At 38.3% G+C, this 22,092-nt stretch overlaps 1 protein-coding gene across 2 annotated transcripts in view; it reads left to right on the top strand.

Annotated features, from left to right (window-relative positions):
* LOC145992000 (sulfotransferase 1 family member D1-like) overlaps positions 1 to 22,092 on the top strand; it is a 513,969-nt gene that overhangs the window by 420,861 nt on the left and 71,016 nt on the right. The window contains exon 1 of one of the 2 annotated variants that reach the window (XM_083128005.1): positions 17,558 to 17,651. The exons of the other annotated variant lie outside the window; for it this stretch is intronic. The gene's annotated coding sequence lies outside the window, so the exon portion shown is untranslated. Of the gene's footprint in view, positions 1 to 17,557; positions 17,652 to 22,092 lie in introns of those variants that run through there. 2 annotated transcript variants of the gene reach the window in all.

The following is a 22,092-nucleotide window of genomic DNA, read 5'->3' as shown; positions in this document are numbered from 1 at the left end:
CCGATTTTTCACGGGAATTTGTTCTGCAATGCGATGCTTCGGGATTGGCTCTTGGCGCTACCCTGAACCAACGTATGCCAGATGGGTCTTTACGTCCTATTGCTTTCGCCTCTCGAAAACGGACAGACCTAGAACGTCGCCAATCTATATATGAGGCTGAATGCTGTGCCATTGTTTACGTGTTCAAAAAGTTTGAAACATATTTAACCGAGAAGCATTTCACTCTTCAGACAGACAACCAAGCACTTTCATGGCTATTACGTCATCCTGAGCAATACGGCAAGTTTGGTCGTTGGTTGCTTTACTTGTCACGCTTTTCTTACTCTGTTGAGCACATTGCTTCCCGTTTGAATCCGGTTGCGGATTGCTTATCACGAATGTATTCCCCTGATGAATTCCAGGTTTCTCCTCAACCCATCACTTCTCTTGCTTGTGCTGCACCCAAATTTCAAATTATCCCTTTTAGTAATTCTGATATCCTTGACCTTCAGCACAAAGACTCAGTTTTATTTCCAATCATTCAGAAACTACAAACGGGTCAATCCTATAAACATTATGCTCTTTATAACGACTTACTTGTCTGGCAACCTCCACGTTCAAAATCTTCATTAGTAGTCGTTCCTCATACCCTACAACATCTTATTTGCCGTAACCATAAAATTATATAGTTTAATATGGGAAATGTGGACCTTCCGGAGGAAAACTTCAGTTTCCGGATCTACCAAGAGAACCGTTACGGGGCCCAAAACCTTAAAAACCTTAGCAGGACCTGCCCAACGTTGCTGGAGTTTCGCAGTAACCTTGTGGAAGGCGTTACTCTGGGGAAAGGTTTTATAGAGAACTAAATCTCCCACCTTAAATGAAGAAGGTTGTCTGTTAGGGTCGTATCTATTACGTCTTTTCACCCATGCCTTCTGCAAATGGCGGTAAGCTTGTGCCCAACATTCAGCACGATCTGTGGAAGGAGGACCAGCCAATTCCGAATCGGATTTAAATTCCCAAAAGAAGTTCATAGGGCCATCGATGTCTCTTCCAAACAAAATCTGCGCTGGGGTGGTTTGTATACTATCCTGTACCGCAGTATTGAATGCGAAGGCAATTGCATTCAAATGGACATCCCATTTAGTGTGATCGTCAGAATGATATGCAATCAGGGAGGCCTTGAGATTACGAATAAAACGTTCTGCGAGTGAAGGATTAGGATAGTAGGCGCTGGTATAGATGTGTTTGATTCGAGACTCAAATAAAAAGGAATTGAAATAGCGAGATCGAAAATATGATGCATTGTCAGACACCAATTCACATGGCGCTCCGAACACCAGAAACAAAGACCGAAGTTTTTCTACTATGTGGTTGGATGTGGGACCCCGAAGAGGATAAAGGGAAACCCACTTAGAAAATGCATCAACAACCACCAATATATAAGTATGCCCTTTTGATGAACGTACCAAAGGACCAACAAGGTCAATGTACAGTCGCCGCCAAGGGTGTTTAATGATTTCTGATGACAAAAAACCAGGAGGTTTACGTATAGCCAATTTGGCTTTTTGACACGTATCACAAGATTTAATATATGTCTTGATATCCTGTTTACACGATGGCCACCAAAATATATTCATTATTTTCTTGGTAGATTTTTGAACACCCAAGTGGGAACCGCCCACGGGGGTATCATGATAGTAACGGCAAATAAGATGTTGTAGGGTATGAGGAACGACTACTAATGAAGATTTTGAACGTGGAGGTTGCCAGACAAGTAAGTCGTTATAAAGAGCATAATGTTTATAGGATTGACCCGTTTGTAGTTTCTGAATGATTGGAAATAAAACTGAGTCTTTGTGCTGAAGGTCAAGGATATCAGAATTACTAAAAGGGATAATTTGAAATTTGGGTGCAGCACAAGCAAGAGAAGTGATGGGTTGAGGAGAAACCTGGAATTCATCAGGGGAATACACAACATGGATACGTAATATAGGAATGACGAATTTCTTGTTATCGCTAATGTCTATGGTCTATATGGATGCTCTCAGCCGAGTTTCGTGATGTTCCGATAGAAACTCTAGATTCTAGAGTGGGGGGTGTAGCACGAACGCTTTTCCAGTTTACTATGAAAATGAATAGGAATGCCGAATTTCTTGTTATCGTTCGTGTCTATGGTCTATATGGATGCTCTCAGCCGAGTTTCGTGATGTTCCGATAGAAACTCTAGATTCTAGAGTGGGGGTGTAGCACGAACGCTTTTCCAGTTTACTATGAAAATGAACAGGAATGCCGAATTTGTTTTTATCTTTCGTGTCTATGGTCCATATGGATGCTCTCAGTCGAGTTTCGTGATGTTCGGATAGAAACTCTAGATTCTAGATTGGGGGTGTAGCACGAACGCTTTTCCAGTTGTGATTGAAGATGAATAGAACTGTCGAACATATCATGTCGTTATTTTGTTGTTGCGTGATTTAAGGTAGCTATTCTCTTTCAGGTGAGCAATTTCAAGGTAATGTAGCGAAGACCTCACATTCTTGAACATTTATACATTGTGAAACATAGGATATTTCCTTGCATCGTGATGTTTTAGATAGTGGTCATGTATAATTGCTCATTGGGACGTCATCAATTCCGCCAGTTTTTCATACATGACGTCATTACTGTGTTTACTTCCGGTTTATGGGGTGTAGCACGAACGCCTACCTTTATCTAAACAAAGTCTACACCAATTATGATAATCTTTTTTGCTTCCCATCGTATTGACTTAAACTTCGTAAGTTATAGCGTAGAAATTATGTAAGCTGTTTTTAAAACGGACAAAACACTATTGTAAACAGCGATGCAATTTCATTATGCAAGAAAAACGAATAATGTTTAAACTGCACTCCTTGTCCTTGATGTTCTATTATCTTCCCACATCATACAACGATTAGTCCTACACCGTACTGCACAACCTAGCTAGTTAACAATTTCCAAATTATCGTTACTTTACGTATTGTTTATTTCAAGATAAATAAAGTTATGTGAAAACAAAGGTGGCAATTAAATTGATTTATTTCTATTAAATAAATATTTATGTATTTTTGTGCACTTTGTCCATAATCTGGTTTAGCAATTCATCCAGCAGTGACTACATTAATGAGCAATCCAACCTTCTATTTTTCAATTGAACTGTGGGTGTGCGGGATCCCGAAAAGTCGGGAGTGGATCAGGGAAAAAAAATTCGGGAAATTACTTCCCGACTTTTCGGGATCCCGAGCAGTCGGGAAATACTGAATGGTCATTTTAAAAAGTCATCAATTCTCTACGTTTTCTGCATTGTAAGTCCAAGGGCACCGACTTTCCAAAATTTCTGTGGGTGCATATCAATGGCGGTTATATCTGTAATTATCAAGTATTGTATACTTTAAACAACTTACATGCACAATGATTGCAAGAGGCATGGACGTCCGCAGGATTTTTTCCAGGGAGGGGCAAGGAAGATATATTTTTCCAGGGGGGGCCAACATGGCATATTTTCCCCAATAATAGTGTTCATCCCTCAAAAAACATTGCTTAAATATGAATTTATCATGTTCGTGCAATAATTAACACACATTATTGTGGCTGAAATTAAATCATATGTGTGAAATATGTAATTTTTGGTTGTCTTTAGTTTTCCAGGGGGGCAGGACCCCCCTTGCCCCCCCTTCCGGACGCCCATGGCAAGAGGCAATGATACTGGGCCCGTTCCGAAAGTCGCACGAGTTTAACGCGTTAAACGAGTTATGGTAACTGGCCGTTCCATAAGTGCTTCCGTGCGTTTCGTGAGTTTCATTATGCTGTCCCAAAAGTCGCATTCCGTGCGTTTCGTGCAAGAACGAGATTCACCAAACGCACGGGCCAAAATCGTCTGCTCCTTGCAGACAAAGCGCGTGCTGATGGATTCAAACTGCACTAGTTCGGAAAATGTTTTATAATTTTAACAGATAGCAATATGAAGCAACATGCACAAGATAAGTATGCCTTGACCGTTCTTAGAATGTGATTAAAATGAGTAACAGTGCCCATAATAAGAGTTTATTTTTGCAATAAGGACATCCCTTCCGCTGACGCCATGCGGAAACTTTCTCTAAACAAAACGCTGCGCCTGCGCTTTCACCTAGCGTGTCCCATAAGTCTGTAAAATAACTGGTTTCACCAGATTCACGAGCCCAGTTATTTTCGTTGAATGCGTTCGTTTCGTTAAGACTTTCGGAACGCACCCATTATCAACACGTTACTAAAAGAAAGGCCGAGTCTGCTGCCACGCACGTGTCAACAGTAAGAATAAGCGTCAAATTTGCTCCTGCCACGTAATTCGTCTGCTAAGATGATGTTACAAATCTTAAGAACAGATTGAGACGAGAGAAATGCAAGTTTATGATTAGTGGGAATGAATGTACAGGTAATTTAGGCCCTTTTTCTGTAGAAAGCATTTAGCGATATTATTTTAATGCTAACAGAACCTAGCCTAACTACGACAGCATTTAGGTTTATATTAGAAGAATGCTAAGGAACATAATCTTAAAGAAAATTCGTGAAAGTAATCGCTACAACTTCACAGTATGTGTTACAGACATAATTGCATGCATAGCATGATGAAATCACGATAAGACAAAGATCGAGTCTGCTGCCACGCGCATCTTTTTTGAGGTTCAAGCAGAAAAAGAACGTGGCAGCAGACACTGCCTAAAAGAAAATACCACATTCATGCAAATTAAAATGAAAAAATCTTCATAAATGCAAATAATTTTAATTGTATTGCAGAAAGAACAAAATGACTAACTTTATGTACAAATAATAATCATGACAAGTTAACTTTCAATATAAAACACATTCCTTCTTCTTACGTCATTTGCACTTATGAATTTGTTTGCTATTTTGGTAATGTCAATATCTTTAGTCATTTCTTTATGAATATGCAAAATTGCCAAATCATTCAATCTTTTTTGGGTCATTGTTAACCGCAAAAATGTTTTCAATCGTCTAAGTGCTGAAAATGACCACTCAGAGGTACAAGAAGTAACAGGTATAGTTAAAATCATCCGTACAAACTTCACAAATTCTGTGAGCATTTCACGCATGGGACCACTGTTTCCTCTACTTAAAATATTTGTAGTGTCTGACAAGTTGGCCACTTTTTCTTTGTTCGTTCGGCTCACATCTAGAAACATGTCCCTGTGCAATGTTAGCTTGTCTTTATCAAAGTCTGTCTCATAGAACTGCAGAATTCGATCACCACCAATTTGACCGAAAGCTAAAGTTTCAAGTTGTGAAATAAGTTCCAAAACCTTTGTTTGATTTCTACGATTTAGCGAATCCACAGCCACATCAATTATTTCAAAATACAAGTATATTTGTCTGTACATTTCCTCCGACACTATGTGCGAACTATAAACCGATGCAACACGATACACGATATTCAGGAAACGGGCCAGTCTGAGCAACATTCAAGTTACAAGCTGCACGTGCATCTTGTCGTGTCTGTTCAGTAAGAAAGGTTTAAGGCTTTGTTTCCGAGCGACACGTGTAGCTATAGTCGCCTGTCGATTGTCGCTTCGGTCTGAAAGGGAGCTTTCAGAACCAAGCGATGCGGGAGTTTAACACCAAAGCAAAGACGTGATTACTCCCTGTGCACTCCTCTTTGAATGAGTTGTTCATCAAATAAGTTGGTGTTTTAAGTTCACTTTGTTGACAGTAAGGCTAATCGGGACTGGACCTACAGTTTAAAGTGGGATCCGAACCACTATGTGCCTCCACTGGCCCCGGGAAACTGTTCTGTATTTGCTGGAAATTTTACTTTGATGACAAATATTGCAAAATAATTCTTCAGTAAATTTTACTTGCAGTTTGAAACACTTCATCAATTTTCGGTAGCACTAACCCAAGCAAGGCATTTCTTTCTAATTTCCTGTTTCTTGCTTGTTGAACACAAACAGATGTATTGGGAGGGGATGCAGTTAATGGTTTTCTGGTCCGCCCCAGTCAGGGAAGTCTGAGACCTATTGAAAATGCACTTTTCCTCCCTGCTGCACACCATATCCAGGATCCCCCCAAAACCCGCACTTTCTCTTCATCTGACCCTGCACTGGCACCATGGGCGCCGAAAGGAAAACACAAACAGGAAGATTTAGCTACGGATGGCTAGAACTTTCTGGGTTAATTATTTTATGGTTCAGAAAAAACAGATATCCCCATGCGTTTCAAATTCCAAGAACACAATTCTTTGCTTGTCCTTTTTTCGGCGCGGGAATGAATGACATAGCGGTTCTTCTCACATGCTCAACCCTCCTGCTAATGACCTGCCCTGCAAAGGAGGGGAAATGCCACTTTCTGAAAATTCGGAGAAACATAGAAGCGGTCTGTTCATCTGTTGATTTGGTGGACAGTTGATATCTGTCAGATCGTTTGAAGTAGGATTTGTGGTACGAGCGGTGTAAACTTCTGTAAACGCGAGAAGATAGCATCACGAAGTGTTTGTGATCTCGTTTTCCTACATCGCGAGTAAAATGTCGAATGCGAAGCTGCCAGATTGTCTTCCTCTGGAAACAATGGATCAGGTTCGACTGATCGACCAAATATCCAACATATTGGCATTCTAAAATAGAGTCTGACTACCACACAAGATCCTGGGTTCGACTCCCAAGTGGTTGATCTCATGTATAATGAAGAATAAACCACCTTTCAATTAAGGAAGGAAACTAGGTATGTAGCCATTGTTTTTACAGCCGTCTGCATGCTCTATAAGTATTATGTTACAAAATTTGTATATATCTTTCTGATTTTCTGTGATTTTTCTTCATTTAGCCTCCACCTGCAAATGCGGAAGCTGCTGCTGCTTAGGTGGCTAGGTTGGCTAGACATACAAATTTTATTAATCCCTAGTCATGTAGCGAATAATACTTGTAATATAATCATGAGTTATGGAGAAGCAAATAACTTATCAAGCATTTTCTGTTTCTATTTGTTGTGCAGTGGTTAACAAGGGGCATTAAGATGCCAGGGGTCCTTGGTTCGAATTTCTGATTGAGCGTGTGTGTTCTTTATGATGGTCTTCTCATCTATTTCACATCATTCATTGTCATCTTCATCTTCACGATTAGCCAAAAAGTGTCAGAAAAGCGAAGTAAAATTAACCAAATCAATCATTTATATATTTCTATATTACGTCGCTTTTCTACCTCTTGGGTTAAATGCGGCGATGAGGATGAATGATGAGCCGAAGGAATGGCGATGGGACAGACATGATACAACCATACCTGTCCAATGTCCGAACCTTGGACCTCTGGTTTCTTAGCGTGTTATACTCACGTCAGTGGAATTTTTAGGAAGAAAAATTGTAATAGTAGTGTGAAAAAAAGGCTTAGTTGTACGATGCATAAAAAGCCATGTTTAGTTCTTCTAAAACCTTCCAATTATCGAGTTCGTGTTTTAAGTCCACTATATGCACAGTAAGGCTAATCGGGGATCAGAGGCGAAGATATAGTACAAGCAATGCAAGCACTGCTTGCATAATTCGAATATCATTTAATGTACTTAATGTTCTAACCGTATTTAGTTTCCATCGCACTCGATTTCGCGAAAAAATGCGGCCGCAAACTCCCCCAGCAGCTCTGTAGCAAGCACCAGCCTCAATGCTTGCAGCCGTTCTGCGGGAAAATAAGGCCTCCGAAGGAGTCACATGGCGAAGCGTGAAATTCTGGTGGAACCCGTCCACAAAGCTTCTACAAAAAGCTGTGCTTTCCGAGCTTGCGTGATTCCCGAAAATAGCCGAGTTCAACCGAAAGCAGAAGGATTCATCTATGGGTACGTTGCCAGCAAAAACTAGTAACGAATATTTGTCTTCATGAACACGTAAACAAGATCGCAAATATAATAATAATTGTTAGTCATAAAATAACTAAAAGAAGTTATTATCACTGTTCTAAATTCCATATATATCATATTATATTACAAATTATTTTAGATTTCGCGAAATGTAAAACGCGTAAAAAAAGTTGACATTGGGAGTTGGGGCAGTGGAATTTCTGCACCCCCGTGAAGAGTTTTCTCAGGGAGGGAGGGAAGATTGGACGTACCTTGGTCCTGCACCCTGCTTCCTGGTCGGGCCAGCTCAAATTACGCCAGAAGTGTTGACCGCTACCAGTGTTTGCAACTGCCAAATTATTTACAAAGTAATTCAAGTGAGCTCTTTCACAAATTTTACAATCAATAAATTGACTGCTTTTGAATAAAACTTGGGGTGAAAATAAAGCTGTCTGAGAAAGAACTATCTACTGATATTTGTACATGGCATAGAAGTAAATAGTATACATTCTGCATATTATGAGCACAAGAATATGTTTTAATGACTGATTGATTGATTTGTTGTTTTAAGTCCACTTTATGCACAGTAAGGCTAATCGGGACTGGACCTACAGTTTAAAATGGGATATGAAACACTTGTGCCTCCACCGGGTATCGAACCCGGAACACCTTGATTACAAGGCGACGACACTACCACTGCGCCATCGGGGAGGCCCGAATATGTTTTAAGTTCTATTATTATGACGCAAGTGGTGTTCCCAGAGTCTTTTTACGGTCCCCATTTTGTCATCTTTTCCTTCCTTTGACGTTTTTTCTTAGATATACTGGGCCAAAAGGGGGTTATGTCTACCATCCACCCCCCCCCCCTTCGCCCCGGGCACGCCATTGAATGACACTTTATTACTTAAATATTAATGTACATACTCGTTCTGCTGAAATGATTCTGATTCCTCCGCGTAATTTTTATCTCCAAACTGATATATCTTTTGTGACGGATAAAAAAATTAAGGAAATAGGTTGGTATCACTTTCTGTTGTTTCAGAGATTTTCAAAGTGATCTTGTGTGGATGCTTGCAGTTGTGGAAAGCGCGTGGGATAGTGTGAGTGTTTGTTGCTTCGTGTTTTGTGCTGTGAATTTATCGGAATGAACGCGTATTTAGGAACGGTTGATGTGAAGTGCGGGTGTATTATTGAGCAATTGAAAATTGCTTCGTTTAGCTCGAGAGAGATACCAACACCGCATTTACCGGACTTAAAACAAGTTAGCCCAAGGGGCTTTGTGCGATATTTCCAAAGGGTGGCATCCAATGGACCAAGAGTTTGAAATTTATTGTGGTGAGTACATCGTCTATGCATGTGTTTCTTTGCTTTGAAATGAATTTTTTATTGTTTGTGTTTAACTTTTTATTTAGTGTTTAAGTTACTCCAATGCGGTTTTTAGGGTGCCCAAAAATACTAAGTTACATCATGCAGCGTAAAATAAACAAATGATTCCCATTTTTTTTTATCTAAATCAGTTTGGTCACCGTTTGACCATATTAAATAATAATGAACAAATAAAGGTACTAATAAGTAAGTAAGAAATTCCGTCTCCCTTTAGTCGTATGCGGAAAGTTCGCATATGCAAAACGTTTAATATCATATGAATAACGTTACCTGGATTTTTTTAAAAAAGTAAATGTGACGTTTGCGGATCATATGGTTTATTTTTAGTACAGTCACTTTATTACGATATTTGGACAAATCCAGCGACTGGGTAAATGAGGCTATAAACCTTGAATCTTTCCCCTCGGCATGTCGTTGTACTACATGTTTTGTTGTACTGAAACATTGCTTGCCTCCTTCGTAAGACTACGCTTCGCTACTGTCGGGGATCCGAAACACTATGTGCCTCCACCGGTATCAAAACCGGGACCCCTTGATTGCAAGGCGGCGACGATACTACAGCGTCATCAAGGAGGTCGAGAAAAACTTACAATTAGTCAGTAAAATTATTAGGAACAAGGCCTGCGAAGAGTTCTTTCATTCGATTGCGCGTGGTCATCACATCGAGTCCCATAGTTTCGAGAGCAGAATTTGCTTCCATATCGCTTTCAAGTACTTCCCAAATTGTCCTCACGATGTTGGAACAGCACAGGAATTCTGGAACTAATACAAGCAGGCACATACCCAGGGAAGGGGCTCGGAGGCTGCAGTCCTTTCCCGAAATCATACAAATATCTGATTTTAATAATGTGTAGAAGTAATTAAATTTACTTCATTAACAGGATTAAACATCTTGTATATGGTAAGTTGCAATATACCAAGAAATTCATCTCCAGCTCATGTACTCCTCCCCCCAACCTTTTCGTCTTTAGATGACGGCTGCCGATATAGGATAAACCCCTTCCGAAATCAAATTCTGGCTACCGGCCTGACCACTAGGGATCGAACCTTGAACCTTTCGATTGATTGATTATTTGAACTGGTGTTTTAAGTCCACTTTATACACAGTAAGGTTAATCGGGACTAGACCTACAGTTTAAAGTGAGATCCGTCGGGAATCTCCATCGGGAATCGACCCCGGGCAGGTTCTTGAACCTGCAGAACCGAAGACGAGAGCGTAATTATTTGAGCGTGTGGGAACTTTGTTTTATCCAGTGCCATCATATATTCAGTTTTCCACACAGAAATAAGATTAATTTTAAGAAATTATATCTATGCATATAATTTCTTAATGTCATCATTTCCCAAGTGAACAATCAAATGGCATAGAAGACTCGGGTCCGTCCTATAGAATAGTGCTTAACGCGGTCGCCTTGAACTAAGAGATACCGGATTCGATTCCGGTATGAACTGTATACATGAGATGCCTAGCTTGAACTCATTACGCACACATTTCATATTTGCACTGTTGCCAATACTTGTAAACCTGTTTCCAGCACTTTATATCTAAAGCCACGGAAAAGGGTTTTATCTACATCTCAATTTTCTTCCAGCAAATTTACAAATCTAAAGAATAATAACATTGTTCTTGATGAATAAGTTAATGAGTTCATTCTGCATTTAGTTTCCCGAATAATGGTTGTGTATTTCGAGAGAATATATCCGTAGACTGTTCGGGGTTACAGAAGAAAACGATGTTCCTTTCCAATTTATTGATTGATTGAGTTGGTGTTTTAAGTCCACTTTATACACAGTAAGGCTAATCGGGACTCTTACTACAGTGTAAAGTGTGATCCGAACCACTATAAGCATCCACCCGGTATCGAACCAGGAACCCCTTGATTACAAGGCGACGATGCTACCATGCGCCACCGAGGAGACCCTTCATCCTTTTCTTTCCAAGACTATATATATATATACACACATATATAATGTATGTATACAGCATAGGCCTATATGATGTATAAATAGTTTGTTAATTTATAATAGTTTGATAGAAAAAATCTTACGTTTGGGCACCATCAAACTGATCAACCTAACTACGTCCCTGGCTATAGCTAAAAATCAAGAATAACGTGTAAGACATAACAGGTGCCAACGTTGTGAGAAATATATCTTAGCTCTTATTTGAATATAAAAATGGCTTTGGGATACATTGAAAATATTTGGAGGGAAGTTACATTTTAAATACCTAACGTAAAATGAATATTGGTGGTGAAAGTTCATGAATTACCAAGTTTGATAGTTTATTGTGTAGCAAGAAGAGACAGACTGGCTGAGCAAATTAATATTTGTATTGGATTCGGAACTGTAGATAATAATTTACACAATAACTTTACGACAAGTGATGTATTTATAAAGGTATTAGGGGTTTTCCTTTTTCCCTATCGAAGCCCATCCTCCAGCATTTGAGAGGATATCCACATGTCGAGTTGCCCGGACTCCTCTGCCTACGTCAATACGCCTTTGCTTGTTATTGCAGACAAGGACGGCTCAAGATAAAAAATTTCACCTGGGCGAGGAGAATTTTTGGCGCCCCCTACTTTCCGTCTCCAATAATATCATTCATCATGTTACATAATAGCCTTATTTTTTAAATACTTTAAGTGTTTCTAGGTATGCATTTATCTACATAGTGATATCAAAATAAGAGTAATCTTTTAGCTTAAATTGCTCTACGTATATTTATTACGTTATGCAGCAGTAACTTCAATTAATTCTTGTCTACACAAATCCAACTCTTGTTTAAAATAAATAGTCACGCTTATATAATAATAAAAAAAAATTGGACCACCCACGGAGGAAAACAGGGGTTTGGCATTCCAGGTCGACCAGCCCACTACCCGCCCCTGATTGCAAACATCCTCTCACATTATGTTACTGAGAAACCACATGACCACTACGTAGCCACATATTGCGGGGTTGCGGAATTCAAAATCATACAATTCACACGATTACTTCAAATTGAATGACAAAATATTTCGTCATTACTTTCTGTGTGCTGCTTCTTCTTCGTGGTTATATTTTCTTCTAGAAGAACAAGCAAGATACCAAAATCATAACAACAAAATGGTTTTCAAACAATCAAAATTTGTATGATCAATATTTCCGTCACTTTTATTCATATTTAGGCTAATCGCGATCATGATACTGATGAATAGACTCTCATAAAGCAGCACGCCGAATACACATCTCTCTCGGTCAGTGAGATGGTAGTACAGAAATTCCATTATCATACTATTTCGAAAGTTATTTATGAGTAGAACTATACATCGGTATTGCTTTCTACCTTCGATTTTTTTACAGACTTCTTGATAATTTGACTGCAATCGTCTTGCGGATTTTCCATCAATCTCCAGATATCTTTAGGCATTTCACAAGATAATTCGAATGGCGTCGTAAAAATCAATATTCAGGCTAACTTTTTACAAGATGTCCCTTTGACACCTGGTACATAACAGGTGGCACAAAAGTCATCATCCTATTTGAACTGACCTTTATTTTGACATCTTGTTGTTTATAGCAGTAGTGTTTTGTCAGTGAAATAGAAGATACTCACGAAATTTATTGTGTGCGAAAATGAATAAGTATACCCCACATACAGCCAGCGAAACATTAGCTCTTTTGCGTGACAATTTTCCTGGCAGACTAATATCCCGTCTTGGTGATTTGCCATAGCCGGCCAGGTCCCAAGATTTGACAGCTCCAGATTTTTTCCTTTGCGGATATTTGAAGTCATTGGTTTATGTGAATAAGCCAGAGACGTTACAGCAACTAAAGGACAGTATTCAACATAAAATTGAAAACATTTCCCCGCAGATTCTTTCCAACACCATGGAAAACGCAATAAAAATAGCCCAAATTTGCATTAATTCGACTGGTGGTCATTTATTGGATGTTATCTTTAAAAATTGAGGACATAAAACTTACAAGTATCAATAAAGGTTTAACACAAAAAAATCTACTTTGTTCAATTTGAAACCCAAGCTATAGGCTAAGAAAATCAGGTGATGATTTTGCTTCACCTTGTACAGTGGGATCCATGAGTATTACCGTGCAAATTGTCCATGACTATTTTCATTAATTTTTCTCTCACATCCTGTGTGTTTTTAAGCAATGGATTTTTATGTATGCTGGTGCAGAAGTTGTCAACAGCTTGTTTCGAGTTTTCTTTTAATTCTTGAAGCTCTTATTGGGTCAAATAAAGTGCACGAACATGGTGATGGACAATTTGGACGGTAAATCTCATGGATCCCACTGTACAAGACTACATACACCAGATATCCCTTTAGTAGGGACAGTCCTTCCTTTTAAATTCTTGTCCTGTCTTTCCTCTGAATGCAATCTGGACGCGACTCAAAAGGAATACACACTCACATACATACATAAATACGATACTACCTTGAACAGACGCCGATACCAGTGCCATCATACCGATTGCCACTTATGGTGATGCCAATACTTGATTGATTGATTGATCTAGTTTATTATACTTCACGTTTTGTGCCTCTTGGCTAATTTGCGAAGATGCGGATGAGTGATGGAATTGATGAATGGACATTCACAAACAACCAAGCCCGAGTGGGATTCGAACCCGGGACAGTTGGCGTAGCAGCGCGATGTGGATGCCAATGCTTGTAGCAATTCTAAGCAGTTCAGAGTATTGATTGGTTGATTGATTGATTTGGTTTACGTTTCTTCGTATTCTATCACTTTTGGCTAATCGCGAAGATGAGGATGAGTGATGATACGATGAAATTGATGAAGGGACACTCGCAAACACCTATGCCCAGGTCGGGAATCGAACCCGGAACCACTGGAATCGTAACGAGTTCAGAATGTTTACAGATATTATTTAATAATGTATGTTCCCATTAGAGCTACTGTATAACCAGTAGCGGCGATTAGATGCGAAAAAAGGTGGGGAGCGTCAAGGACAGTTAGCTTTCTCTTGGTATACAATGCAAAGCATAAGAGGCTAATCGGGGCTGGACCTATGCGAACGACCAAAACACCGGGAAAGTATGGACCGATACTTTGCGATACCGATACCACATGATATCGACCGATATAGGCTACATCGGCATTCGTATCGGCTCAGCCCTTGTTCTGAACTATTTTCGTGAATCCTTGAAGTGGCGGTGAGTTTTGTATTAATTAAGTGTGGAAATGACATGGTTAAGAACAAGGCTAGTGCAGATACTCTTATCGAATACTTTTTTCTTGTTACATACGTGTACTGAAAATAAATTTTTGAAAAGTGTCATTTCATAAAACAGTTTTGCTGTTCCTGTTTCCAAAGCACTTCTTTAGAATATTTCAGATCTTCTATTAACAATTCTTAGTTACACACCGTGCTGTTGGACAATTACAATTAGAATCACAACCGCGTGTTTTCTTCCCCTTGGTTTGTATTTTGGAGACCCTAAAATGCGTTTTAGAACGAGTTCATCAATTTAAAAAATGGTGTCGCTTGCTTAAGGACATGAACATTTTGAGTGCTCGTCCAAATATGAGTATCAGTCAGTGGCGGCGATTAGGGGGGGGCGAGGGGGGCCGTTGCCCCCCTTTTCCCCATTTTTGCCCAACCACTATGCTAAATCTTATCTACAAAGAGAAATATACTGCTTTTGCCCTCCCGGTTTTGGAACCCACCAATCGCTGCCACTGGACCAGTACATCCTGGCAGAGTTTTCCTCCAGATCTCTTCAGAGCAATTTGAGCTATTTTCACACCGAAAGTACCCCTGAGGGGCATTGGTGCATGTACATTAGAAAAAAAAACATGTTGACATAGTATATAATAATATATATATATATATATATATATATATATATATATATATATACCGTGCGTTCATTTCGATCTGCAGCCGAGAGATCGGGAGAAGCGTGGCGGGCGGCGCTGACGGAGATGCCGACATTTGCGGCCTGTAATGCCCGCTTATTTTTATAGACATATGCAGACATTTATATAAATATTGCAAAACGATCACTAACCTGTGTTATAACACGCAAAAGTTCTTCTGTAATTCATCCAAGTTCTGCTCTTATATACACAAAAAAATACGCTTTAGAAACGATGTTAAGAGCCACAGATAATAAAACATTTTAATCATAGTTTTGACCAGTAACGTCCTGCTTAAGTTTATATCCTTGAAAGAGTTTTGTGCCGATGGGGATCGTTTGGAGGTTTTGAATGTGCAACACTGTATCAAGATTACGCTGTAGAAGAAACCGTTAAAAGTCAATAGTGTTCGTGAGCTTCCTTGCAATCCGAAATCTCCGAGCTCGAGTTTTTTGTTCCTTCGCGACTAGATGAAGACAGAGTTGTAAATATAGTGGCGAGCAATGTAAACCAAGAGCGTGTTAATTTCGTACTGTGCACAAGAGTGTTATTCTTGGTTACTTGCAGTTACTTGTTTGTGTTATTGTAGTGTGTATGTGTGACGTGTCAGTGAGACGATTGGAATGCCATCAATTTGTCAAATATACATCAATTTGTCAGATTCTTTTTATAATAATATAACATAATATAATAGTAAAACATACAATGACAAATTATTTCTTAAAGTGAACTAGTGCTGTAAAAGTACATATTATATAGTGTATACAATCTAAATTTATTTTATAAAGTTATTTAATTCCTGAAATTCTTGAACTGAATATAGTAATGTGTATTCCAATAACAATATTTTCACCTTACTTTTAAAAATTGTGGTTCTTTAAAAATTTTTGTAACTTTTTGGTAATATATTGTATAACTGGATGCCTGAGTAAAAAGGTCCTGTTTGGAATGCAGTTAGCCGCACTTTGGGAATGTGGAAGTTATCTTTTTGTCTGGTATTGTAATTGTGAGTGTCTATGTTCTTTTGATAGCTCGATTTTGTTTCGTGTACGAAAGTAAGTGTTTAATTGATACTTGGGACCTTCATTGAGGACCTGGCACTTTCTTACACTATAATTCCGGCCCTGAGTGTATTCTATTGTATGTATTGTATGTATTGTTTAGTTTAAAATTTCTCTTTGCTTTCTTGGCCGTTTCAGAACCTGTGATCGCCCTATCCATTTTGATGAGCTGAGTAGTAGAAATTCCACCTGAAAATACGCTACTTTTATAGTAATTTCAGTTGTATTGTTTATTAAATTTTGTTAATATGTAAAATTATAATACAATAAATAAATAAATTTAATAAATAAACTACATATTTTGTCTCGGGTTCGAATCCCCGCTCGGACATGGATGTTTGTGTTCGTCTGTCCTGAATGAAAATGTGATTTGAGATTAATTGATATGAGTATGATGTGTGTGGAGAAAGTCTGTATGGCGTCAGACTGCCACGCGGGAGACCCCGGTTCGATTCCAGGGGTGGGTGATCTAAGATCGGAATTTTCCGGCCTTGTCCCAGCATATAGCGGCTATAGGGCTCACCCAGCCTCAAATCAATGGGTTCCCTAAATGTGCCTTCATGGCACGGTGCTATATGAACGGGGAACTTTACCTTTACCTTTATGAGGGCTTATGAAGTCCAATATGCTATCAACAAAGTAATATTTTATATTTCTTATTCTCGTGGAATATAAAGACTTTCTGATATCTTCAACTGGTTATTCGTGAACATTTTCCCACCGATATAAAATCTTTTGAATTATTATAAGAAATTATATTGGTTAGGTTTCCTATTTTTCACCTTACCAGTGTACTTTTAAGTGGAAAATTATAAAACTGTACACGCACAATCCAGTAATAATTAAATAAATGTAAAATTGGCTTCAAGATGTGCACAAATAACCAGTTGAAGGTGTCAGATAGTGTTTATATGCTCCACAATCCGAATGCGATATCTTAAATACTACATTGCTTGTAGCATACCAGACCATATTTGGCTTTGAAGTTAGTATTAGTCACATTTTTAATCAACATATTTTTTCCGAGATTGGAGACCGTAAGCTAATCAGGCAACTGCAGCTCGAGACGAGGTCGGCAACAGACGAGCAGAGCCTTGGCAAATCTCAGCTCAGAACTACTCTAGTTCACGTTACATTTCCAATCACGAATTTTACTAGTTGCGATTTGACAAAATTTTCCCGCGATTTTTTCCGCTTCTAATTAAAAATATTGCGCACTTTCAGCACCGGGCGATAGGAACTACTTAAAGAGCTTATCATGTAGGGAATCATAGATTAACAGAGGATGGTTGATAAGGTCTGAAGAGGTATGAGATACGACCGTGACGCAATTCAAATGTAAATAGCGGTTTATGAACAAAGTTTGGAAATGTTGCAATCCCTCCCTCTCCTCCTCCTCTAAGAAGTAATCGAATGGAAGTACGAGCAAGGTCGAGCGATCTCATTGGACTGCTGGCCTCAATACTGGGTGCACGTGCGTTTCGATGACAGTGAGAGATTCGCTTAACTGTAAGTAACATGAGACTGGCAAGGGTTCATTAATAACTTAAATTCATGTTTACAGTAGAACATGACATAACCCGTTTTCTTTCTATTTCCTTTCTTTTTTTGTTTGTTAATTGCGAATACGAGTATGTCTAGCCAAGAAATTTGGGCGAGAGACAAGTCGTTTATAATTCAAATATCAATTATTATTGCTACTACTGCTATTATAATTTCCTTCTTGGTGGTGCGTGGATCTCCCCGATGGTGTAGCAGTAACGCTGTCGGCTTGTAATGAAGGGGTCCCGAGTTCGTTCCCCGGTAGAGACATACAATCAGTGTTCGAATTGTCCACTGTGAGCATTCGGGATGAAAATAAATGTAAACAAGAGAGAAAAAACAAGGAGAATTCGAGTCTAAAGTATCATAAGCAACATTGATATGTGCTGCAGTCAGGAAATGAAACTGAGAATAGCAGTGTCAAAAGAAGTCGTTAATCTTATTTAAAAATAAGAAGTGTGTTTGTGGACTCTGTTTACAAAGAATTAAAAGAGCGACTAATGAAGTGTTTTGTGTATCGTGCAGAAACTTGGACGCTACAAAGAAGTGAGGATGCTAGAAGCTTTAGAAATGTGGCTGTAGTGAAGAATGGAACATGTGAAAATGGCCCGAGTAAAACCTCGTTGGAAAGAGTTGGTGAGAGAATACTAATGTTGGAAGAGATAAAAAAAAAAGGAAAATACATTGGTTGCGAAACTGGCTAAGAAGGAACTGCCTGCTAAAAGGCGCACTGGATCAGCGAATGAAAATGTACAATGAGTTTCTGACTTCGTTGACATTACTTTTTGCTTTAGTCCCTTAAATTTCTCAGAGGAGTAAATCGTATACGTCCACCCTAGACTGCATTGTTGTAGACTAATAAGGCTCTACACTGAAAAAAAAAAGGTGTGGAAACTCACCTTTTGGGGTGAGTTTGGCTTGTCACAAATAGACGTCCCCAAAAGGTGAGTTTCCACACCCCATACTGGGGTGAGTTTTTCTCACCCTAGTATAGAGTGTGTTTTTCCTCCCATAGGGTGAGTTTTTCTCACCCTAGTATGGAGTGTGTTTTTCCTCCCAAAGGGTGAGTTTTCTCACCCTAGTATAGAGTGTGTTTTTCCTCCCATAGGGTGAGTTTTTCTCACCCTAGTATAGAGTGTGTTTTTCCTCCCATGGGGTGAGTTTTCTCACCCTAGTATAGAGTGTGTTTTTCCTCCCATAGGGTGAGTTTTCTCACCCTACTATAGAGTGTGTTTTTCCACCCATAGGGTGAGTTTTCTCACCCTAGTATAGAGTGTGTTTTTCCTCCCATGGGGTGAGTTTTCTCACCCTACTATAGAGTGTGTTTTTCCACCCATCGGGTGAGTTTTCTCACCCTAGTATAGAGTGTGTTTTTCCTCCCATGGGATGAGTTTTCTCACCCTAGTATAGAGTGTGTTTTTCCTCCCAAAGGGTGAGTTTTTCTCACCCTAGTATAGAGTGTGTTTTTCCTCCCACAGGGTGAGTTTTTCTCACCGTAGTATAGAGTGTGTTTTCCCTCCCACAGGGTGAGTTTTTCTCACCCTAGTATAGAGTGTGTTTTTCCTCCCGAAGGGTGAGTTTTTCTCACCCTAGTATAGAGTGTGTTTTTCCTCCCATAGGGTGAGTTTTACTCAACCTAGTATAGTGTGTTTTTCCTCCCATAGGGTGAGTTTTTCTCACCCTGGCATAGTGTGGTTTTCTTCTCCTTTGGGATAGAAGGCACGTATACTCACCATTCTTTAGGAACTGTTGTCCCTCAATTTCTGCATACACTGGTGTTATGCAACCTAGGTTGGGAAGTGATTTTATTTCCACAATGATAAGAGGCAAGTTTACTCACCCTAGCTTAGGGAGTGAATTTATTCTTTTCAGTGCCTATTTTACTAGAAAAATAATTGAGGACTAAAAGTACCAAAAGCGAAAGTGTTGGGAAATCGCATTGTTCCGCACATCAGCCCGTAAGAACATGCGCACTAGTGACATCTTTACATGCCCTTTAAAGTACTTATAGGGCTATCAGCCACATTTCATGTTTACCACATTGTAAAGCATGTCACATTTCACAGTTTAACATGGAAAACGGTGTTTGAATTATTGTGGCACTTACAGCGTTTACCAATTTGAATCTTCAATTGATTGATGTATTTGTTTTCTGGAAATAATTATCAATGAGCGTTGAGCACTATGTAATGCAATAGACGATACATTGCCTAAGATTTTTTTTAATACAAACCATTCCCTTGAAGGATTGCTTTTACTTTCTATTTTAAGGGTACTACACTTTGGTAGAGTAGAGAAACATTTTTGTTTCACTCTATAGTTTCACAATGTGCAACTTTTTAACTTACAGTTGAAAAAGAGATTTATGCATATTAGTATTATTTTTACAGTAGGAAACACAATTTTTTTGTAACAGATCCTAGTTACATGGGCCTTTGCATTTAAGATTCATAACAGTTCCAGAAAATAACATGTGTGTTTAACATGGAAATTAGACACCTCAACTATGCCACTTACTGTCTTAATAGTTGTTATTTTTTATTTCTACTTCTGCAGAAAACTTAAGTTCAATCACATCTGCTGTTTAACAGCATTTAGTTTCTACAATGTTGCATTTCTGCCTCTTTTCCATAATCGTGACAAGTTTAACATGAAATTAAATGTGGCTTCCTCACTGGGAATAGAACTCACTTGTAAACTGTAAAATGATAAGTTTATTCTCTAAGCTCCATAGACAAACTGACCTTTAGGACAATAACATTTATTCATAAATAAGAAAATTTCAAAGCATATATGTAAACTAAATATGAACAAAACTGTGGAAATATTATGCTACTAACAGTGGAGTTGCTCCCTTTTCTGACAGCAAAATGGCTGGAGTCAGTAATCAGAATCAACATTTCAAAATAATCAAGGTATCTTTTGTTTTAAGTAAAGTAACAAGTATCATATAATCACAGGCACCTGCAGGGGGAGGAGGGCAGGGAGTGCACTCCCCCTCCCCCTGAGATTTCTGGAAAGAGTAAATGTAATTCGAATGGTGAACTTGTAGAGATATTTTATAACAAAATATATTGTTTTCTGTTACTTACAGGCCATAAGTTACAGCAACTATTATTATTATTATTATTATTATTATTATTATTATTTTAGAGTGCCCACATGGATTAGAGATACCACGAGGGACAGTAAATTAAGTGGTCTCTGACTGATTGATATCTGTGCATTGTGAACGAGTACAAAAATAAAGAAAGAACTCTTTGTTTATCAACAATGTGATAGGTTAGATGCTTTTTCTCTCTAAATAGTAAACTAGAGTCTGAACTTGTATACAGTGCCAAAGTATTTTCAATCCAATTTGAATTTTATGATTTGTAAAGAAGTAGTAGTAGTAACTAATAATAATAGTAATAATAATAATAATAATAGCAATAATAATAATAAACGTTTCTATGACTTTGCTCACCCTGAGAAAAAATCCTGCGGGTGCCCTTCCATATGATCCTAATGATGCTAAGTTGCAATGCAAATATATTATTTTATCTTCCTTATCCTACATTTGTGACCACTATCTCACCGGATTTTTTCAAACAATATGAAATCTAAACTTGAATTGTACTTAATTATTTTATAATTAAGGAAGATAGAGCAAAACTGACATTTAGACTTATCAAACTAAAGAGTTAGTGGTGAAAAATCTTGATTGTCATAGAAAAACTTACACAAGATAAATCTGGATTCAGAAACATACACATAAATGCATTTTGTTACATAGCTTATTTCCTTCAAAGGTTATGAAGCAGAGGAAACACACTGTCAGCATCTAAAGTTTTATTTACAATATGAAGACTACATTATTTCATTAACAATCTTGAGAACGAAAATTGGTAATCTTGTCTTGTGCGCAGCAACAGCTTCCATGAAAGTATAGGTCTTTTTTAGGGCACTGGGATATTTGAAATTAAATGCATAGTATGATGCAAACAAAACAATCATTGCACTCTTTGCATTATTCTCTTCAAGAATTCTTTCCCCTTCAATCATGAGAACATATTTCTTATCCTCTAATCTCATGTATGGAAAGGAATTGATGACCTAATGTAGAAGAAGAAAAGAAACACAATAAACTTAGAAGAGAAAACATTGATTCTCAAATTATTCAAAATATACATCCAATTTTCAAGTAATAGACTTCAGGTTTTGTAAATACATAGAATAATATGCATTTGCATGATCTTTCATAATGATAAGGTAAAACAGCTCAATAATATGAGTAAAAATTAATAGAGAAAGCACACAATATGGAACTAAAGTGTATTTCAAAAATGAATATTTGAAGTACGCTGCTTTAAAGAAAGGAATAACAGTAATAAATGTAAATCATTCTTTGCCTTGATCATGCTATTTT

This window comes from Lepisma saccharinum, chromosome 9 (assembly GCF_977018435.1).
Source record: "Lepisma saccharinum chromosome 9, izLepSacc3.1, whole genome shotgun sequence".
Taxonomy (NCBI): Eukaryota; Metazoa; Arthropoda; class Insecta; order Zygentoma; family Lepismatidae; genus Lepisma; species Lepisma saccharinum.
The sequence above is the reverse complement of the archived record's forward strand: the minus strand, read 5'-3'. Positions and strand labels throughout refer to the sequence as shown.